The sequence below is a fragment of the Neophocaena asiaeorientalis genome, unplaced genomic scaffold, assembly GCF_003031525.2.
Source record: "Neophocaena asiaeorientalis asiaeorientalis breed wild unplaced genomic scaffold, Neophocaena_asiaeorientalis_V1.1 scaffold268, whole genome shotgun sequence".
Classification (NCBI taxonomy): domain Eukaryota; kingdom Metazoa; phylum Chordata; class Mammalia; order Artiodactyla; family Phocoenidae; genus Neophocaena; species Neophocaena asiaeorientalis.
In genome coordinates this window covers 3485314-3507398 of record NW_020173979.1, presented here as the reverse complement: position 1 = coordinate 3507398, position 22085 = coordinate 3485314, and the positions used below count along the sequence as shown (strand labels likewise).

At 46.8% G+C, this 22085-nt stretch overlaps 1 protein-coding gene across 5 annotated transcripts in view; it reads right to left on the bottom strand.

Moving 5' to 3' along the window:
* Nucleotides 1–16642: 16642 nt before the first annotated feature.
* FBXW11 (F-box and WD repeat domain containing 11) overlaps nt 16643–22085 on the bottom strand; it is a 129547-nt gene continuing 124104 nt past the window's right edge. For all 5 annotated transcript variants that reach the window (XM_024753351.1, XM_024753352.1, XM_024753353.1 and 2 more), the window contains one exon: nt 16643–19196. The gene's annotated coding sequence lies outside the window, so the exon portion shown is untranslated. The remainder of the gene's footprint in view (nt 19197–22085) is intronic.

The window sequence follows — 22085 nt, the reverse complement described above, 5'->3', positions numbered from 1 at the left end:
ATGGGCCTCAGTGGTCACAGGTGTCCAGGAGGGAGGGGGATTCAGCTTGTGCACAGACCTTCCCCATCCTAGAAACACAAGAAGCCAGCTTCCCCTCCTGTCTTTTTCTTTCTTTTTTTTTTTTTTTTTGGCTGCGTTGGGTCTTCGTTGCTGGGCACGGGCTTTCTCTAGTTGTGGTGAGCGGGGGCTCCTCTTCATTGTGGTGCGCGGGCTTCCCATTGCGGTGGCTTCTCTTGTTGCGGAGCACAGGCTCTAGGTACGTGGGCTTCAGTAGTTGTGGCACGTGGGCTCAGGAGTTGTGGCGCACGGGCTTAGTTGCTCCGTGGCATGTGGGATCTTCCTGGACCAGGGCTGGAACCCGTGTCCCCTGCATCGGCAGGCGGATTCTTAACCACTGCACCACCAGGGAAGTCCTACGTCCTATCTTTGGGCCAAAAGGAGAGAGTCCACACCTGAGCATCCCACGTGCAAGTTTCTTGCCCAAGGAAGGGGGAAAATCCTATCTTCCTGCCAAGGAGAAGGCCTAGCTCACTTTTGGTAGAGAAATAATGACATCCAGTGGACATCCACGTCATCCTCAGACTCGGGGCATGGCTTCCCTGGCCAGGAGGCCTTCCAGGGCTGGGACAACGGGGAGCAGTGAATTGAGCACTGCAAAGCTGAGCTCGAATCTCGATTCTACCTCTTAAGCTGTGTGACCTTGGGTAAGTCACTTCCCCTCTCTGGACCTCTGTCTCCTCCATGAGAAAGGAGGGACTCCGAGAGCCCTTATTGTAAAGTGTTAAGCAAACAGGGTTCTCTTACTATCAGAAATCCGGTTTCTTGTTAACAATAAGTTCAAGGCTGTACTACAAACTAGCAGGGCAAGCTTTGGAATCAGATAGCCCTGGGTTCAAATGCCGAATTCCCGACTGAATGACCCGAAGCAAGTAACCATCTCCTTGAGCACTTAGTTCTGCAAAACAGGTTCATGGCTGTTTCCAAACCCAAAGGTTGTTGCCAGTATGGGATCTTATTGTGGGTGCACAGGCAACAGCATTCCTGGAATATGGGAAGGCAGACAGGTCCCCACCTGTGGGCACAGAGGAGAGCTTCAAGTCCCCATATTTCCTGAGCAGGCTCCAGCAGCCCTCTAGGCATGTCCAGGGGGTATGGCTGAGATCCCACAGGGCTCCAGAGGCCTAGGCCATGGTTTGGTAGAACAGTCACCCAGGCCAAGGGAGCCAGGCTGGAGAGGAGTGGATGGGAGGCAGGGCAGAGACAGACTCCCGACCACCATCCCATCGAGAGGGAAAGAGGAAGCTGGGAAGGGGGGACAATCACATCTGAATGGGACTGAACTGGAAACCCAATCAACAGGGCTGGAGTCCCTGAACTGGAGTGAGGCAAGGCGGGAAATGACTAGTGAAGGGCTGCGAGGCACACAGGGGAGCTCAGAAACCAGAGTTGTCAGCCTGTGTTCTAGAAACAAAGTTGCATTTTTGCATGCGAGTCTGTGACTGAGACAGGAATACTATTGACTAAGGCAAAGCATGTGGAAATAGGAGGCTCTCAGGAGAGGCTGCCTGCCTCTCTGTTCCTTTACCTCTCCGTGAAATGGGTTCCTGCTTGTGGAGAACCCCATCCGTGTCACAGGTCTACATGTGCTGGGGCACTCGTCCCATTCATCTGGATCTCCTGGGAATGTGTCTGTGATTGTAACCCCTCACACATTGGCCCAGCCTGGGCAGGAGACAAATTCTCAGCACTCATAATCGCACTCTCTAACCCCGCAACAAACCTGCAAGGGAAGTATCATGCCCCCTCCCCACCCACTTTATAAACAAGGAGGATGCTGGAGCCCTGAGAGGGTGTGTGAGGTTCCCTGAACGGCACAGGTAGAAAACTGAAGGGCCAGAGACTGAACCTGGCCTCTGGCCACTGCCTCCCAAGAAGGACTCTGGATGGGATTCACTGAGGCCCCACTGTGTGCAAGCCTCGTGCTGAGGCTTCATGATGAAACAGGAAAAGTTAACGTTTATTCAGCAAGTATTACATCCCATGCTCTGTAATGGAAGTAAAGTATGTAATACTTGACTGCATTGTCTCATTTATTCCTCACAAAATTCCTATGAACTGCTCTTCCCCTTCCTCCCATTTTGCAGATGAGGAAACTGAGGCTCGAGGAGGTTACATGAGTCACCTAAGGTCACTCAGCCAGTCAGTGGTAGGACTCAGTCTATGCAGATGCCGACGTCCTCACGCTTAACCCTTCTGCGATTCCTGGGGAGGCGGGCATGCTGTGACAGAAGCCAGGTAACACCTGGATAGGTACGGCACCTGCACTCCAGAAGATCTCTCAGGCCTCCACTGTGCCTGTCAGTTGCTCTCATCATCACCTACCTGCCTGAAATTTGGCATAGCCTAACGCTGCAGTATAAAATCTCTCTTTTCTCTTTCCTTCTTAACTAGCTCTGTGATATTGGATAAGTGCCTCTACCTCTCTGAGTCTCAGTGTTCTCATGCATGAATTGGGGCCTGTAAATCCCAGGTACAAAAGGACCGTGAGCTGTGGTTTTCATCCCATAACCCTCTGCTCCCTGAGCATACCTGTGAGGTACTCTCTACCCACACAGCCTGGATTCCAGCCACCAGCTCTCCTGTCCTGGCTCTTAGTGTGGCCCCTGCAACAGGCCAGCACATCTGCCTGAGAACGCCATGGAACTCTGCCCCTGAGCCAGGGTCCTGCCAGCAGAGTTTAAGCAAATAGAACTGGGCTGAAACGAAATGGTCTATTGGTTGTAAAGAGTTGTGCCCCATGCTTGTGCTCTCAGGTTTCATGATAATCCAAGCGATGGTTCTCCAGAGAAGGATTAGGAAGAAAACGGTTGGGGGCTCTGAAGGGAGCGGAGAAAAAACAGGCATGGACCCAAGGCAAGCATTGCCAAGAAACGGCCCCAGAGGGTCAATAAAACAAAGATGGGGGGCAATGATTGAGGCACAGGAGGAAAGGAAAAGTGGGGCTCTTTCCAACTCTTCTAGCGCCTAAGTCAGACCTTCACCAGCGAGAGAGCTTACCACTAAATTTGTGGAGAAGGACTACCAGCCCCCCCCCCAAAAACCACTGTGGTCAGAAGCTGGGATGGGCACCTTGATGGGGAGCCGGGGCTGCGAGCTCAAATGCCCTCCAAGGCCGTGCAGGTAAAAGCACGAAGAGCATAAAGAAAACAACAGACACACAAGATGAGGCATGACAACTGATGCTCAGCCTCAGTCTCAGGAAGGCAATTGGGAGTGACGCGGACTGTGGTGCTGGGGACAGCTGGGACTGAGCTGTCAGCCCCAGCCAATCTCTATCAGGCAGGAATACAGGCCCAGGGTTGCCAATCTTCTGATTTTTTGCAAGAGAAGTAGGAAAGAATGAATTTTGTTTTTTAATGTGCAGGTTCTCAATTTTAAAACATTGGCAACTAATTCAAGTGTTTTTTTTCTCTGAGTACTATGTGGGCCAAACAAAATATATCAGTAAGCCAAATTTGACTCACAGGCCAAGGGTTTGCAATTTCTGAAGTTTTGTGTCATGGTAAATGCAATGGAATCTGTCTGGGTTCAAACCCCAGTTCTCCCATCTGCTTTGGGGTGACCTTGGGCAAGCCATCTCGCCTTTCCAAGTCTCAGTTAACTCATCTGTAAAATGGGTATAATAGTAGCATCTACTAATATGATATTTGAGAAAAATTATATGAAATTATGTCATGGAAATTCCTTGGCACAATGCCCAGCACATGGTAAGCCCTCTAGAAATTTTAGCTATTATTAATAATGTACCCAGAAGGATAAAGATAGAGCAGCAGGAATGGGCCGAGAAGGAGGCCGAGAAAACAGATCAAGCAGGCGAAACAGGGCCAAGTCTGAAAATGCCAATCAACAATTTCCTGTCTTGATGTGTCAGGAATGGCCCTTAAGAGATTATTGTCACAAACTGGCATCAAATCGACAAGAGAATTTCGACCAGGTTGGGCAGTGACCTGAAAGGTGGTGGCCCTCCACTATTCCTCTACCTCCTTCCAGAACAGCATCAAAGAGGATCTTGTGAAACTTCTGGATTGTTGTCGAGCAAAAGGTGGTTAGGGAGGGTGCCCTGCAGGGGGCAAAGTGGTGCCCCAGGTCTGTGGCTCGGTCGCTGCCCAGCTGTGTGATTTTGGCTGTGTCATTTCTTCTCCCTCTGAGACTCCACTTACCCATCTGTAAAATGGGATGATAATACCAGCCTCTCAGGATACCGGTGGGGATTAGGAATAATTCAGTGTAGCGTCTGGTGCAGAGCTCATGTACCACAAATGGGGGCTGCCATTACTGGTGATTGTTGTTACTGTTTGTGTGATTAATGGGCAGTTGAGGTGCTTGCCTGACCAGCAACCATTGACCTCTTTTCAACCATTGCCTTACTTTTCCTATGGGGAACCATCCCCGCCCCATTCCCAACTGAATAGTTCAATTGGTGTTGGCTCCACCCCTGGCTCCAGGGACAGGGGTGTGAATCAGGCGCAGCTAATGAGAGTAGCATAGTCTCCTGGGCCAATGGGAATGAGATCCAGGCTTTCATTCAAACTATGAGAGCAGAGAAGCTCTCCCTTTACCACAGATCTGTTGTAGTGAGGAGTAGGCCGGAGCTGCTGGCAGCCATCTCACCACCACATGGGAAGAGCCTAACTAAGAATGGAGCCAAAATCGAGGAAATCAGAGCAAAGAGCTGGAAAAATTCTTGATCCTTGATAACACTGCTTAAGCACCTGGATCCAGCTGTGCCTGAGGCTCACACTATGCCGGGCTATTCCATTACATGAGCCAAAAATAATTTCCCTTTTTTGCTCTTAGAACATTTTGAAGGGGGCCTTCTGTAACTTGTAGCCAAGAACCTCAACAGATACATGAGCCTTAAAGATGAGTTAAGAAAAAGGCCCAAAAGGGAGTTTAATCAGTTGGCAGTTCTTACAAGCTCTCAGATCATGCTCTGAGTGTGACAGCACTATATTCCTTCTTCTGAGAGGATGGAAATAGACTCTGAAAGCCTTTGGTCAGGCTCTCCTCAAAGTAATTGTTCTCAACCAGGACGGTTTTGCCCCCCCAGAGGACATTAGGCATGTCTGGAGAGATTTCTGGTTGTCACAGTGGGGCAAAGCGGAGGAAGTGCTGCTGGCATCTAGTGGGTAGAGGCCAGGGGTGCCGCCAAACATCCTACAATGCATGAGATAGCCCCTCCCCCAACCAAGTATGATCCCCTCCAAACGTCAACAGTGCTGAGGTTGAGAAATCCAGAAGAAGTAATACATCATCCAGTATTTTACTCCCACCAGCTCTTCTCTACACCCAGAGCTTCCCGGGGGTCTTCAAGTACAACATACTTGAAGACAAAAACCAGGCTCTTAGGGAACTTTATTAGTTCGTGATGTCCTCTTGGACTCAAACCCAATTGACTCAAACCCAATTCAAAGAAGCTGCCCAGAGTTTACACACGGGTTATGCATCATCCCCTCCCATTACCATAGTAACCACACCTCATAACTACTGGACCAACAGGATGAGCAGGCAACCTCTCTGAAGACAGTCTCATCCAGTGACACCTGCATGGCTTCCCACATCCGGCAGTAATGATCAAACCAATAAGCAAATTATATAAATCCCACATATCCAATAAAGAGGAAAGACAGCATTCCCTTTCTATCTAGAGGAACATTTCTCAGTGTGTTGCTGCTCCAACACTAGTCCTGTGAGATAATCATAGGATTAAAAAATATATATATATATCAAAATCAAATAAGTGTGGGAAACATGAAAGCCTCCATTACCTTGTGGGCAGAAGGCTCTGATAAGTCCTACAGTTTAAAAAAAACCTGTTTAACTTTCTTGAACTTGGTATTTCCCAAATTCACATGATCACAGAATCCTTTTTCACTTATAATACTTATTTAATATTTCATAGAACTATTGCCCCACAGGACACCCACTGGGAAACATTTCAAGGGAACTACAGAGCAAATGAAATATTAATGAGATATAAAAGCAGATCTGGGGAAACCAAGTAACGGTGGAAACAGACCAAGTTCCTTTGGCCAGAGAACTGTGCCTTAAACTTCTCGGTATGGCTCATCCTAGTTTCATTTGAGCATCCCTACCTTTTTACGGCTACTCCAAAAGAGGCTCTTGAGGGCTGAACGACTGTCAGGCGCTGGGCTAGACAGTGGGATTGAGAGAAAAGTCAGACTCCACTAGATGCTGCAGTGATGGGTAGGATTTGGAGAAACTGCCATGGAAGAGATGCTGCTGCTCTGTGGATGCCAGCCTTCCTGGAGAGCCTTCTCATGTGAGGGAGAATGGAGGGACTGACCCCTTGAATCTTAAAATCTTCAAGTAATTTCAGGAGCATGCAATTCCTACATATCAGTTATATTGACCTCTCCAAGTTTAACAAGGAGCTGGGCAGACACAGGGGGTCGGAGGAACAGTGCCCTGACCCGTGAATGGTGGCGTCAGGCACAGCCAAGTGCCTTCCTAAGGAAGACCACCCCACCCAAGGCCGCTGTAGAGGGAAATAACTTTAGGCTGTGCTTGATCAAGGGACGGCCACGGATTGGACAAAAGATGGGCACCTGACTCAAGGGCAGCCCATCCATTGGCTGGTTGGTGACCTATGAGGAGGCCAGAACAAAAAACCCTGCCCAGTAATTTCAAGTAATTGAGTTGATGGGTTCTGTGCTTCTAAGATTTAAATAGGAAAAATATGGAGTGAGTCAGCAAGTTGGTGGCAGAAGAAAAAGATGCACAAGTAACAAGCTGACACTGCAGCGATGGAATGAAGATGCGTGAGCTCCTGCTCTGAAGGGATCAGAGAGCAAAGAGCCTGCCCCAAATCCTGACCTCAGAGACTCACACGCAGAGCCAGGAGCCAGGCTCCAGGCTGTTGACCCAGAGTCCTGGCTCCTAATCAGTGGGGCAGCACAGGGAGCCCAGGAGTCTGCTGTTCTCCGAGGAGCCAGTGTCAGCCTCAGGCTGACGTCACCCAAAGAAAGGCGCCGTTTTTAGAGCCTGCGGTTAGGAGAACTGGGACCTTGATAGTGACAGTCAGTCCAAATGCTGGCTGGGACCAGCCCTCAGCAGGAAGCCCCTTCGCCTCCCAAAGGTACCTTTGGAGTCTAGGACCATTGAGACTTCACAGATTCTGCAGTCATGACATATTACAGCTAATGGCACACCCAGGGGCTTGCCATGGCTGTCCCAGAAATCACACGGAAGGCACTGCAAAAACACAATACAAAACCTCGCGCCTAGAATAACAACGCCACAGTGCTCTTGATTTGAAGCTTGGGTAGCTTTTTGCAGGGGAAGGAGATGGTCAAATTCATATACTTGTCTTGAAAATGAAGTAATGCCAACCAAGATGCAGGGAAAAGGGGCCGGGGTCGACTTCACTTGCCTGAATTCTGCTCCCAGCAACAGCATTCTGGAGGAAGCAGTGGCAGCAGAAGTATATCACAAGCCACTTGAATTTCATCCCAGGCTTTAGGACCTAAGCGTCAGTGACCAAATGTCTTGGGGCAGGAGTGTGAGAGCCAGCGGGAGATACAGGCAGCCGGCCGGACCTCCACCGCACCAACCCAGGGGGCCGCGTATATGTCAGACCACCGAGCAAGACTTGGTTCAATCCCATCACACTCACTGAACCCACACTTCGTGCTCCACATTGTCCTCGGTGCCCTCACATATGTGACCCCATTTGTTCTCTCCGTAACAAACAAGTCTCTCGACACGTATTAAAGTTATGGGATGTGGCTGCGTATTAAGCCAGAATGGAGTGAACCTTGCAGGCAGTTTAAATTCACAATTTACTACTTTCTCTTTGCCTTTTACCCTCTCACCTCCCGAAAGTTATTTTAAGAGCAGAATCATTTGAGTGATGGAGTATCTGCATTTAGACTTTTCTCTTGCCTCCTTCGACCAGCATGGTTGCTCTCAGACTCTAAACGGATGTCAGAGTTACTGCACTGGGTCGTAGAGCACACACACTGTGTCCTGCACTGAATTCACATTTTAAGGGTTTTTAAGAGTCTCTGGCTCTATGGTTTTTCACGTGAAGTGCTCACTTTGGAATCCAAGGGCTGCAAAAGGGGAGACCCTATTGTACCCTGACAGTTCTGGAATCCACAGGTTTGTTCATTCAACACACATTTATGAGCACCTGCAATCAGGGCTGGGATCATAGCGATGACCAAGGATGGATTCTGCTGTGAAGGGAATCGAAAGCCCTCTGAACCCAGACTGGGCTGGTTCATCTCACTGAATGCTCAGAGCAGGCCCGAGAAGGAGGAGGGCTTAGAAAGAAGTATCTGGTCCTCGATCATGCAACCGATAAAGAGCAGACAGGAGATTTGAACCCAAACCCTCTAACTCCAAGGCGGACTCTTGTACCCTCTCTACCCCCCAGTCCTCAAGCGTGCACATTAATAGCTACAACACCCAGGAGAAAGTGACAAGGCAGGAGAGCAGTCCAGGCATGGAGGATTTAGCTCCCCGCCCAGTGGATCAGGAAGGAGGTTATATCTGAGCTGAGCCTCGAAGAATGTGCAAAATTAGTCATTTCCCATGGCAAAAAACCAGGCCAGGTGGCAGGAGCAGTGGACACCGGATTTTCTGTGCCCGGCCTCCATTCCCCTTTCTTTTTGGACCTTAGCACCCTGATCTTCCTTGGGGCATCTGCCTCCCTTCCCATCTCAGTCCATGTAGTTTGTGTGGGGTGGACCCCAACCCCTCTCTCCAGGGTGGCTACGTGATCCAGTCCTGGCCGACCAGAGCATCTCATTTCTCTGATCACAGTGAGGGGTTTCAGGGTGGGCACGTGACCGAATCTGAGCCAAGGAGATGAATGCGAGGACTCTCTGGGCCCGCCAGGAAGAGAGATTTTGTTCCACCAGAGATACTAAGAGGCTGGGATGTGCTCCTGGGGTTGCTGGCAGCCACCTGGCCACCTTGTGAGGAGAGAGCCTGTCCTCCAATGAGACCATGAGAGAGAAGAGCTGGGCAGGTAGGGAGAGTCCCAAGAGGAGGTGACATCGTTTGAGGCCATGCCTGAAGCTACCCCATCCCTGGGCTTATGTGTATATGAGCCAGTAAATGCCCTTCTGTGAGGAAACCAGTTTGAATTGGGCTTCCATCCTTGGATCAATAGAGTGAGCAGAGTAGAAATCATAGTCTGAGAATAATAGCACTGAAACTATGTTGGACCTTGACATTACTATTCAGCTGGGGATGCAGAAATCAAAACTTCTTCGTAACCTTTTCTGGAACACAATTTACAGGTTGCCTCATCAGAAGGCAGGGTAATAGACTCTCTAGAGCTTTAGCAGATGTACTGTGGTTCAAATTCTCATTTGGACAAGGAAACGGGGGCTCAGAGAGCTGAAGGACATGGCCCACAGTGGAACAGAGAGCGAGTAGCCCCATAGAGAGCACGACGCTGAGGAAACGGTCTTGGATAGGTGGGCTTGGATGTGCGGAGGGTGGAGGACCTAGATGTGGGCTGGAAGAAGGAAGCAGGGGGCAAGGCACCTGGCAAGAAGCCTTGGGCTGGGCAGGCCTTGTGGAGAGCCAGTTCAGGATCAGACAGAACTGGAGAGTCACATCCTTGATCTGCTGTTTTATTAGTAGAGTGATCTTGAAAGCCACATCCTGTTCTGTGCCTGAATGCCGTGGTTTATAAAAGAGGGTTCGGTCCTTCATTGAACTATGAGTCCCTGAGCTCTCTGATGACCACACCCCAAAATGGCCTCTGAAGAAGACAAACCAGGTTCTGGGCGGGCCTCAGAAAGGTTACGTTTCTGGTCAGGGAAGTCAGGAAATACAGAGTTTGTTCATCATCTGCCTTCCCATCTCATCCTATAGGCTCCAGGGGATGGGGAGATTTGTTTTGTCACTGCCTAGCTCAGTACCTAGTACGTGGTAGGCCTTCAAAAAATAAGTCTTGAATAAATACGAGTGAACAAATAAAGTAATAAAATGGTAAGTACTGTACAGTAAATAGAATACAGGATGTGACAGAGGGTGATACGGGATAGTTTAGACGACCTGGTCAGAGAAGAGGGTATTTGAGCTGAGACCTGGATGGTGAGCAAACAGCCACATGAAGAAGCTGGAGAAATGCCTGCTAGGCAGAGTGAACAGCATGTGCAAAGGTCCTGGGGCAGAAATCAAGACTGGAAAGAAAGCCATGTAGTTCCAGTGGGAGTGACAGAGGGAAGCTGATGTTGGAGAGGCCGGCAGGGGCTTGATCACTGCTGACCGTAACAAGGAGTCTGAACCTGAACTAAGCACAGTGGACAGCCATTGGAGAGTCCTGGACAGGGCAGGGACATGATCTGACTTACGTATTCAAGAGCTCTCCCTGCCCACTGTGTGGTAGCTGAAATTCAGCAGGAAAGACAATAATGTATGTCACACACAGCATGCGGCACACAATAGGTGCCCAGTGAACAAGAAGCATCCTTCACGACCCCTAATGCCACCTCTACAAAGGCTCGCCAGTGTCCATTCCAGGCCAAGAATGTGCTCTTTATCCTCTGGGTTCAGGCTCTCTCTAGCTACCCTCTGTGTACTGTGATGGCCATAGTAAAGCCAACAGGCTAAGCTTTGGAGGAAAACCCCCTCCCCTTTTTGGTTACAGTAACAATCCAGGAGTCACGGTGGGGAGGTGTAGGGTGCGGGGCGGGTGGAGTGCGAGCCTTCTGTTCAATGTTGAGCTGCTCCCAACATACTTTTCAAACATTCGTTTGCTTTTGCCCAGTCTCCTCCGTAAGAGACACGCTTTCGGATGTGTTTTGAAAAATATTCCATATGCTAATGGAATGTCACCATCTGCCAAAGAAGGCAGAGCTGTTTTTAAAGGAAAAACTATTACAGAAATGAGGTATTCACAGAGGGGCACTAAAGAGCCCAAACGTCGCTGACCTGAGGCTGACCTGGGCTGCCTCGTGTTACCAACATGAAAAGGGAGTGAGAAAATCTGAGGCCAATTAACTTCTCTCTCTCCCTCCCTCTCTCTCCCTCTCCCTCTCTCTTTTTCTCCCCTCCCCTTCTTGGAGACATGATGAAATTTCCTGAAACAAAAACTCGCAGCCCGTTCTATAAAATGCTTTCGCCTTTGGTGGAAAAAGCCCCGATGGTCCCTTTTATCTCCTCATTCCTGAGGCGCAGACCTGGCCCCCGTCTGTTTGGGCAGATGGGCCACAGGGAACACTCCCAAGGCCCCGAGAGGCCGGGCCGGAGTGGGAGGCCCCGGCGCCCGCTGGCTCTGGCCGCCCAAGCCCTTGCCGTCGGGAGAGCGCGGCGCTGTCTTGGACGGAGCAGGAAACAGGATTAGGTGTCCCGTGGCGTGATTACTGGACAGGCATTGTTCCTTGGGAGGCCTGGGCAGCTCGGACGGACGCAGTGTTTGGAGAAGAAGGTTTTCCAAGCTCTGGGCACGTCCTCTGGGCCCTGCCAAGCCTGCTGGTTATCACGCCCCTACCTTTCCGGTGGCTTCTTCTCCACCGTGGTCGCTGGCTTGTCCTCCTGTGCCCTCTCCTAACTGCCATGTGCTTCCGGACTCCGTGGCAGGCCTCTCTCTTCTCCACAGCCCGAGTCCGCACCACTTGAATATCTCCCAGGCACCTGCAATGTCCAAGTCCAAATGCCCTTCCATCCCCTCAGCCCGACTGCTCCTTCCCTTATCTGGGGGACCAAGCGCCCCGCCGGCTAGTTTGGTGCAGGACATGCAGGGGTTTCCCCCCTCAAGGCCTTTGTACCTCTGCCCCCACTAGCCTGGAATATTGCATGGTGGGCTCCTGCTTATCGTTGAGGTCGTGGCTCAAATGTCTCCCTGGCCACTGCCCCCCACTGCCCTGTGTGATCTCTTCAGAGCACTTATCAGGGGTCTGAATTTATCTTGTGAACTCATGCGTATATGGGCACCTTAGCTTTCACTGTGTGTTGTCAGTTTCTTCTTGGGGAATGTAAGTTTCCTGAGAGCAGGGACCATGTCTCCTTTCCATTAGAGCGGCACTTAGTGGCACACACAGGGAACGGGGTGTCACTGTCAGCACCCAGCCCCCCAACCAAGGTCTGTACTTTCTGTCTCAATACCCCTCAAAACCGCCCTCAGTGTTCTGCCCTATTCCAGACCTCAACTTTTCTCTCCTGAATCTCAACACTAGCCTTCTAACTGGACGCTACCAGTTTCAAACCCTGCCATGGCTGCCTACTGCCCCCAGTATACAGCCCCCTACTCGGCCGGGCCCCTGGCACTCATCCCGTCCAGCTCCAAGCACTCCCCCACCCACCATGCCTCATTGAAGGCACACCACGCACATTTGTTACGACTGAAGAACAGCTGCACAGGTACGAGTGGGAGGGAAAAGAGATGTGCAGAGGGTCTGTTGATGCAGGGGGACTGCACAGCGTGAGGCCTGGCTCCGTGGGGAGACTGCTGGCATCATGGCGCCCACTGAGAGGGAGAGGCTAGGCAGCGTGGTGAGAGCTCAGCCGTGGCAGTCAAGACAGACTGGAATCAAGCCCAGGGCTGCTAGGGAGACACACCTGAGCCTCGGTTTCTCTAATGTTAATAATATAACCACACAGGGTTATTGTGAGGATTAGAGTAAAGCCCTTGCCAGCAGTCCTGGCATGCACTAATGGTGGTTATTTCTATTCTTGCTGTCGTTGCAGTGGTGTTAATCAGTCTCTCCCCTGCATCACTCAGCACCCCCAGCCCTGCCAACCTACACGCACACTGAGGACCTGATATTGTCTCCTGTCCACTTGGAGACACTACAACGAGCTGAGGATACTGGCATGTTGAGGTCTCATTCGTTTTCCAGAAACATCCCCTGCAGATAGGATATATAGGCTGACTGCTTTTAAAGCGGAGTTATTCTTTTTTTTTGCGGTACGTGGGCCTCTCACTGCTGTGGCCTCTCCCGTTGCAGCGCACAGGCTCCGGACGCGCAGGCTCAGCGGCCATGGCTCACGGGCCCAGCTGCTCTGCAGTATGTGGGATCCTCCCGGACCGGGGCACGAACCCGTGTCTCCTGCATCGGCAGGCGGACTCTCAACCACTGCGCCACCAGGGAAGCCCTAAAGCGGAGTTATTCTTAATTTAAAAAAAAAAATTAACAAAAATAACTTGGTGTAAACATGATTCACCTGGTCCACCTCCCCCCGTTCCACCCACTGAATAGCCCAGACTACTGGTTACAAACTCAAGTCCTCACCGGGACCAGTCCTCACCGGGGACTGTCAGCATGCTTCCTCATTTTTCCCCTTCAAGAGGCCCAGGTAGGCTTCAGTCTGCCTGCACACGTTTAAATTTGTCTCATCTCACACCCTCCCAAACTCTAACCCTTATACTTTTCTCTGCTCTGGGAATTCTGTACCATCTGTTTAAATGCCACAGTTGAAGCTACCAAAAAGAGCTGGCACCAAAAACCTATTATGTACCAGGCACTGTGCTAGGCACTTTAGAATAGGTCATCTAATCCTTACAGTGATTTTAAAATACTGTCTCCACTTCCCAGATGAAGCAGCTCAGGTTCAAGGCAGGGAATGCCCTTGCCCAGAGGGCCTGCTGTCAGTTAGCTGGCAGAGCTCCAATACCGACCTAGGTCTGTTGGCCCCAGAGTTCATGCTCTTTCCTCTGCCATCCAGTAGACCAGTGACCCCCGTGGAGAGTCTTCACCAAGATCCAAAGGCTGTGGTTTTCTAAGAGCATTTCTTCCCAATCCCCAGAGCAGCAGGATATTTGGGAGAACAAACACAGCCCATGAGCACAGAATGGTTCCTTGGATCCAAAAATGGTGGTGAAGGGTGGAGGGAGCTTAAGTTGTAGTCACTGATACCTCCCCGGAACTTTAGCTTTGAGCTGCTGTTCCTAAGGCATGCCCTGCCACAGATTTAAAGTCTTTGGCGTGGTCACTTCCCTGTTTTCCCAGACCAACCCAACAATAAATGTCTACTCTGAGAAATATACAATTAAGTACTTGATTCTTGGAGACAGGATGAGTAGGTGGCCACAAAGTTGAAAGCAATGGGACAATACAAATCCGTTTATAGGAGTATGCTTTCCAGGTTACCCTGCGTGCACAGAGGAAATAGTTACTGCTGATCTGCACTACAATTCTTCCACATGGCTTCATACAACCAATAAAAATTTTACAACACTTGAATGAGGATTTCAGTGCATTTGGGCAGGTAAACACCTGAATATGGCCCTGTTCTCAGTTATCCTACAGATGCTGATTGAGTGTCTATGAGGTGTTAGACCCAGCTCTGTCCAACAGACAAGCAGAAGTTTGGAGGTCTTGGAGCTCCCAGAGTCTTCCCCAGCTGGAAGTACATGCAATGTGTAGCATGTACAAGCACGCTACCTTCAATGTTAAATGTGACTGAAGACAGTGGCTGTCAGCTCTTGATTCCTTCCTCCTCCTCTCCTTGTCTTTTCAAACACCTCCCTTTTTGGGTCATTTTTTATTAACCAACATGTATTGACTACTGTGTGCTGGTCACTTTGCCACAAAGCTCATCACTTAATTTGTCCCTTTTCTCTGGAATCCCTTTCATTCTTCAAGAATTCAGTTGCCAATCTTGGATGCAATGCTTCAACAGGTCACTGCTAGAAAAGCTTAAGATGGTTCAGAGACAGCAAGCTGATACTCTAGCAAGTGACTTAAAAAAAAAAATCATTTCTCAACTTTGATAAATTGGGTCTCTTCATAAACTGGATTTTCAGCTTTTCTTGAAAATTTACACCTGGCATCACTGGGTCTGCATTCCAGCAACAGACCGTCCAGAGCTAGAGCAGGCACCCTCCAGGACTTGGACTAGTGGAACCTACTCTTTTTTTTTTTGAAACCTTCTCTTATACATGGGAAAGCTGAGACCCAAAAGGGGGGATTGCCACACAGCTAATTAGTAACAGGATGATCAGCCAGTCTCCCTAATTTCCCTTCTCCTTATTATTATTATTATTTTGTGTGGTACGCGGGCCTCTCACTGTTGTGGCCTCTCCCGTTGCGGAGCACAGGTTCCGGACGCGCAGGCTCAGCGGCCATGGCTCATGGGCCCAGCCGCGCCGCAGCATGTGGGATCCTCCCGGACCGGGGCACAAACCCGTGTCCCGTGCATCGGCAGGCGGACTCTCATCCACTGTGCCACCAGGGAAGCCCCCCTTCTCCTTATTAACTAGAAACCAAACAGGCTGAGGTTGCAAAGCATCACTTAGTCTGATTGTATATCCAAGGAGTTCTACCAAAATCTGAGAATCTCTGTGCATTCGTAGCTGTGAATTTCTTGCAGGAACACCTCACCTACCAAGGAAAAGAGAAACTAGTACTGACTGCTTTGTACTGACTGAAGTTATGGACTGAACACCTATATGTGAGGGCAGGAGACGACTGGAGGGGTAAAGATCCAGGCTGACACTTGAGGCTTTTCCACCCTGCAGCACAGTTTGGGTTCAACATCTGCTCTTCATAACGATTAGCCCAAATCACCAAGAACAGTTTATTCTGTTTAGCACAGGCAGGGATAGAAAGACCTGTGAAAATGGAGAGTCATTATAGGAAAAGACAAGAAACCACTTCAACCTGGTGCTCAAGGAACTAAATAACTTAGGGAATATCCTTATAACCAAATACTAGGCAGCCATCAGCAAGAATTACATGTACTGACATAGGATATAATCTCAAGAAGACTAGATGAAAAGGTGCAGTACAGCATGCTACCATTAATGTTACAGGGCATGGGGACAGTATGTATGTTTGTATGTAGACAGGTAGGTAGGCATATACGCATAGACACATACATACACACACCCTTCCATACACAGACTGTTATCCGTCAGAGGATAAGCAAAAAACTGGTTAACAAGGATTGGAGGACGGAGGGTCGAGTGAAAGGGAGAACCACTTTGTACACTATCTTTTATGGCTTGTAAATTGGTTTTCTTAACCGTATGCATACTAGCTATTTCTAAAACCTTTTTTTTTACAAGAAAAGTGAGTGGGGGCAAAACTGTATAGAATTACTCTAATTTCATCTCAGAAGTCTACATTACCAATTCGGCCCTGGGCTGGCGGAATCTAGTTATCAGGAAAACTCTGCTACTATGCAGGCCTCCTGAGCAGAATCCTGCAGGTACTGTATTTCCTTCTGCTCTAGTCCTCAACCAGTGATGTGTCAATCTGCCAAAAGGAAAGACAACAATTTCATGTCCGATGCGTAAGGGGGAGAGGGCTGCAGCTGCCCTTCTCACACTGCCCCACCCCCCACCCCTTCCAGAATCAGAGGATCTACTCCCACCCAGAGCCATTGGGCACGTTTAAGGGACCATTTTCATAGTAACTTGCGAGGCAATTAAGTACTTGTGGAAAGCAGATTTGCTGGGGAGGAGTTCTGAACCAGCCCCAGGGCATGGACTGGCATTATCTCATACCAGTTCTCCCACACCAAAAAAAGTACTTTGTCTTCAACCTCACTGTACAGAGCAGATGATTTTTTCAATCTACAAACTTTAATTGTATGTCACAGAATTACTGACAGCACGTTAACAGTTTTTTTTGAAAAATTTCTTAACAGAACATCAGAGTATTGCAACACTTTATTAAGAGTATTGGCTTTGAATTAGTAGCTGAAGTAACAATTGCATGAAGCCAGATCAGGTGTACTGCATAATACTCATACTTGATTTATTGACATTACTTAGCAATTTATTGGACAAAGGTCAAACTTTTTGTTTTTTATTAAGCACATTCCACAGTACAAAGCTGTCGTGAATAATATCTGTACAATTTAACAGTTTCAATAGCTGTTCAGACACAAATTTATTTCAAACAGTTATTGGCAAACATAATTAATTACAAGTTAGAATTAGACTATCCCAGTGCTTTAAAACATTAATATAGCAGTAATTTACAGTTTCTCAATTATGGTTAGCAAAATAAAGTCCAGAGTACAGCTGGGAATTACTACTATAATCCCAGAAAGTCAGAATTCCTCGGGTGCCAAAGTCCCCTGCTATAATTTAGTAGGCACAATTCAAAGGTTGTGTGCATATTCAAAGGCCATGATCTCCCAAGGAACCAGAATTTCTATATTAAACATGCAGAGACAACCACAGAAAGTCCATTCGTTCAGAAGAATTGCCTCCTCCCCTGCCCCTCCCTGCCCTGCCCCCTGGGCTCTCCTAACGAATCTGATATTAAAGCTGTAAGGTAAGAGTGGTCAAAGTTAAGTCACTTTCACAACCGCTGTCAGGGTTACAACATCCACCCGCTGAACGGAGATTTCTCTTTTTTTTTTTAACACTTTGAGACTCAACTTTTCAAAACCAGAAATTAATTTACTAACATGTAGGAGGGAAGGATGTATTTTTTAAAAAGGACAAAGGAAAACAAAAAAGCAAACCAACCCAATAAACAACCACAGACACACACATTGATTCCCACACCATTCTCAATGTAAAGGACAAAACAGAGCCCAGGCACCTTCCCCTCAGTGGGAGAGTGTGCTTCCACGGGAAGAGGTTTAGTTACAGGAAGTTCTCATTGGTCCTTTAAAATGTTAGCAACATTCCTTGATCTTTGGAAACAATGGCAAGGGGCAAATCAAAACCGAATATTGAACAAGGGAAAAGGAGTGCCAACCAGATGCCAAAGTCCTTTCCACGTACGTCAGCACGGTGGTGCCATTCACACATTTGGGCTGCGGAGCGCTCGGGAGCCAGGAGAGCTTGCCGGGGCCACGGCAGCAGGCGACACCAGAGATGACAGGGATGGGATCATGAGCCTGAGGCTTCACGCCACCTGGGAGGACCCTTCCACTCAAGATGGGCCCTTGAACCAGCCTGACACGGGTCCCGGGCTCCAACACACAAGTGGGCCCTGCTACCACCTGACAAGGGCAGGACGCACGAATGCCAGAGCCGGGAGAGCCAGTCAGCGGGGGCCTTCTCGCTCTTCCCTTCCCAGGGTTACTAACACACAGAGTGTGACCTGTGACGGTGGAGTCAAATGAACGCTATGGCAAGTGACCACGAGTACTTAAGGAGTACTGATGAGGAAAAGAACAACAGAAGTATTTAAGGTACCTCTCTACTGTATAGACTGCACAACAAATAAAACATTTTGTGTTAAACTTTAGAAATTACATCTTAAAACAAGATTCCCATTAAAACACACACACACACCACACGCACAATGACGATGACAATGACAAAATAAGAACACCGTATGAATACTGCAGGAAGGGTTCTAGGTAATCCACATCAACCCTGGTAGCGGGTTCTTGAGTCCAGCCCACGGCTAAGGGCGAACACACTCTGCATTAGTGTCTCAGGCACGGGGGCCCTGACTCGAGCAACCTTGAGGTTAAACTGTTATGTACATTATATCTACATGCGGATACAGTATTTTAAATTAGGAGGCAAGCACACATGTAAAGGTGTTACTCTACCAAATATCAGGAGATGGTTGCGGGTACAGAGAACAGTTAATAAAAGAAAAGAGCTATATTACCTGTTGGGAGATAATATAACCTGGCTTACAGTTCTTTAAATTAAAAGAAATTGGTACAGAAAGGAAGTATAATCCAAAAAATATTACTAAAACAACCCAGAGAAATGTTTCCATTGTCCAACATGTTCCTAATACAAGTCACAATTCATAATGACTTGGACGGTCAAAAGGAGAATGCTAACTTCTGAAAAGGAAAGCCCTGGACATTCTGGGTAGGTGTTTGGCACCCAAAATTTCACCGAAGAATGCTGTTTCTTAGTATCAGACCAAAGTGCAAAGCAATATAAATTAGAGGCCAAGTCTTCTCTTGACGGTCGATTTACTTCTGTAAAACAGACTGTACGTCCCTTTTATATGAACAATTTACATTTGAAGCGAGAGATTTCTTTTCACTGATGGGGGGAGGAAATGGGCTTCTGTACTACTGAAAGTCGGTGAAGCTAAGGTATCCTTCTCAAAGTAGAGGCCGGAATCGGAGGTGAGAAATGTCGGTACTTGAAGAGTTAGGCTGCTTTGCATCTACCCAGCGTCTAGAACCAATTCCAGCTTCATAACTCAGCTGTGAAGAACTCCCTTAGGCATTTGGTAGCCATGTAGCCAGTAGTTCAAGACTAGGAAACCCTGAAAAAAACAAAAACAAAAACAAAGGGAGTATGGATGGATATTCTGGTTAGACATGGGAGATATACACCACAGCCCATCCACATCCACACAGACATGTATGTACTTGCGCACACATAACGCTGATTTTTAAATAATCATGCATCAAAATAGAAGTTGCAAGTTGTTTTGCGCATACTACATACCAGGTATCAGGTCTATTTAAACCTCTCAAGAACTTTATAAGGTAGAAACTATTATACCTACTTTACAAATAAGAGAACTGAGGCTCAGAAACATTTGGTTTAAAGCATTAGCCATTATATCCTGGGATAAACCATAATGGAAAAGAGTATAAAAAAGAATGTATTTATGTGTGTATTACTGAGTCAGTTTGCTGTACAGCAGAAATTAACACAACATTGTAAATCAACTATGCTTCCAGAAAAAAAAAAAAAAGCAAGCATTAGCCGTTAGGTGACAGAGAGGGGATTCTAAGAGATGACTGACCCTATAACCTATCATCTTTCATGCTGCTAAAAGTTATGCATGTAACAAAATATGCTTAATGTTAGATTTTATATTTAGCATAATCTTAAATTTACGCCATCCAGAGGCCACCAGGACCTCTCTCATGACCAAGAGTCGTCATCTATCACTGTGAAACAAAAATATGTAAAAGCTAGTAAACAGAGAGACTCCTTCTAAACAGAATGCCAACAGTCAGAAATTACTTCTTTTTGAAATAAATCATTTATAAAAGGACAACACAACGTAGAGGGGAAGACAACTGAATGTTCTATATTTTTTTGACCATGACCTTGCGTCAGGAACACATTTTAATCACAATCTCTACATTCATCCGTGTATGTAAATACACACACATACCCCTACGCAGAACATTCAGGAAACAACACTAATCATTACTATGGACAATGCAGGCTGACATTTTATGTCCTAAATTTCACCCAAAGTCAAAACCCATTAAAATGACTTCACAACCACTAATAAGTTACAACCCTTTCCAAACACTGCACTAAACCATTGGCCTGGAAGATCTAAGTCACCTTTAGGTCTAAAATTCTATGGCCAAAAAGAGAGGGAGAAAAAGAAAGGGTCGGGGTGGGGGTGGTTGTTTGGTTTTGTTTTGCTTTTAAAGCTTGTATATATATTTTTAAAGGCAATTTTCCTAAAAGGCTGTTAATTTCCACAAAATCCTAACTTCACAAGAATCCTAATAAGCTTCCAAATGAACGCAAGACAGATTCACAATTTCATCTGCCACTGTTTTCCCATGAAGGATATGTAAGAGTATTTGAATTATTTTAAAAATATTAACACCCAGAGATAAGAAGTCAGCACTCTGAAACGCTGCTGGTGGGAACGTCAACTGATGTAACTCTTCTGGAGGGTAACACAACTCCTAAGTATCAAACCTCTTTACACATCATAGCTTTCAACCTAGACAATGCAGACATTTCTAGAATTCTATCCAAAGGTAATAAAAGGTTGGGCAAAGATTAAGCTGAAAGAATCATGGCAATGTGGTTTATAATAATTAAAAGCTGGGGGGGGGGATATAAATATGTAACAGGTGCATATCCAAACAATCAAACATGATTTTGCCATTAGGAACAATCATTTAGACAAATAGTGACATTACTGACAGGCAACAATTTCGCAATAAAGAAAAAAAAAAAAAGCACAGTTATCAACCATAATTTTTAAAAGCCTGAAAGGCTACATACAAAGGAGTTAATAATGGTGAACCAAGAAGAGGAGTTATCTACTTTTTACTAATTTCCTAATAGTGCTCTTATATTGTCTCATAATAAAAAAGAGAGCTACTGTATACATAGCTCTTGGGAGTTAGTAATTCTTTTTAAAAAAATGACTCAGCAAAAAAATCTATTGCTAAATTTCTCGACATAGAAATACTCCTACCTTATATTTTAGGGGTAAATATTTTACTGCAAGGTTAAATCATCATTAGGGTAGTGTTTCTTATTATGCATAAATTTTACAGCATCACATGGTAATAATTTTTTTCATGTTACAATAAATGAAAAGAATTTGGAAAAGAGCAATAAAATCTATAAAGTTGACTGCCAAGGTTGTCAAAAGTAATTCACTTTGAAGAGACAAACACATTTGAGGTTTCATTGCTTGTGCTGCTTAAAAAGCAGATAAGATTTTTCCACTGATTTATAATTGTGGATCATAACAAGGCAGTTGTTCTTAGTTTCCCAAAAAGGGGGCGAGAGGAGGGCCTGGAAGAAGTAACACTACAGTTTCCTTTCCACCACAGCCAATGAGAGAAACGGCATTGGTGATCATTTCATCTCTCAATCAAAGGAATCTAATTTCACGGCATTTTAAAGTAGTATATAAAAGTTGTCCAATTTGTGAAAGTTTACTATGTTCTATAATTCATCTATCAAATTCGCCAGAGGGGGAGAAAACATACTACAGATGTCTTGGATTTTATCATGTGCTTCTTTAACAGTGGAAAGACACAAACACATATCCAAACTACAAAAGAGGTATACTTAAGTTGTTGTATGATATACCTACTCCCCTGACCCTATCCATTCCAGAAGCTCAGCCACAATTGTAGTTGTCTGTGTTCTATTTTATCTATTTATCTGTGTGGGAAAATAAAAGCAGAAGCATTGGGATATAGTCAAAGCAATGCAGAGAGAACGTATAGCTCAGAAAATAAAAAAGGAAGAACAGAATAAACTTAACAAAAGGTGTACAAGACTTCTACACTAAAAACTGCAAAACGCTGCTGAAGAGAAACTGAAGAAGACCTAAGTAGTAAAGAGATATACTGGGTTTATGGATCAGAAGACTCAGCATTTGTTAAAGATGGAAATTCTCCCCAAGGTGACCTTTAGAGTCAATGCA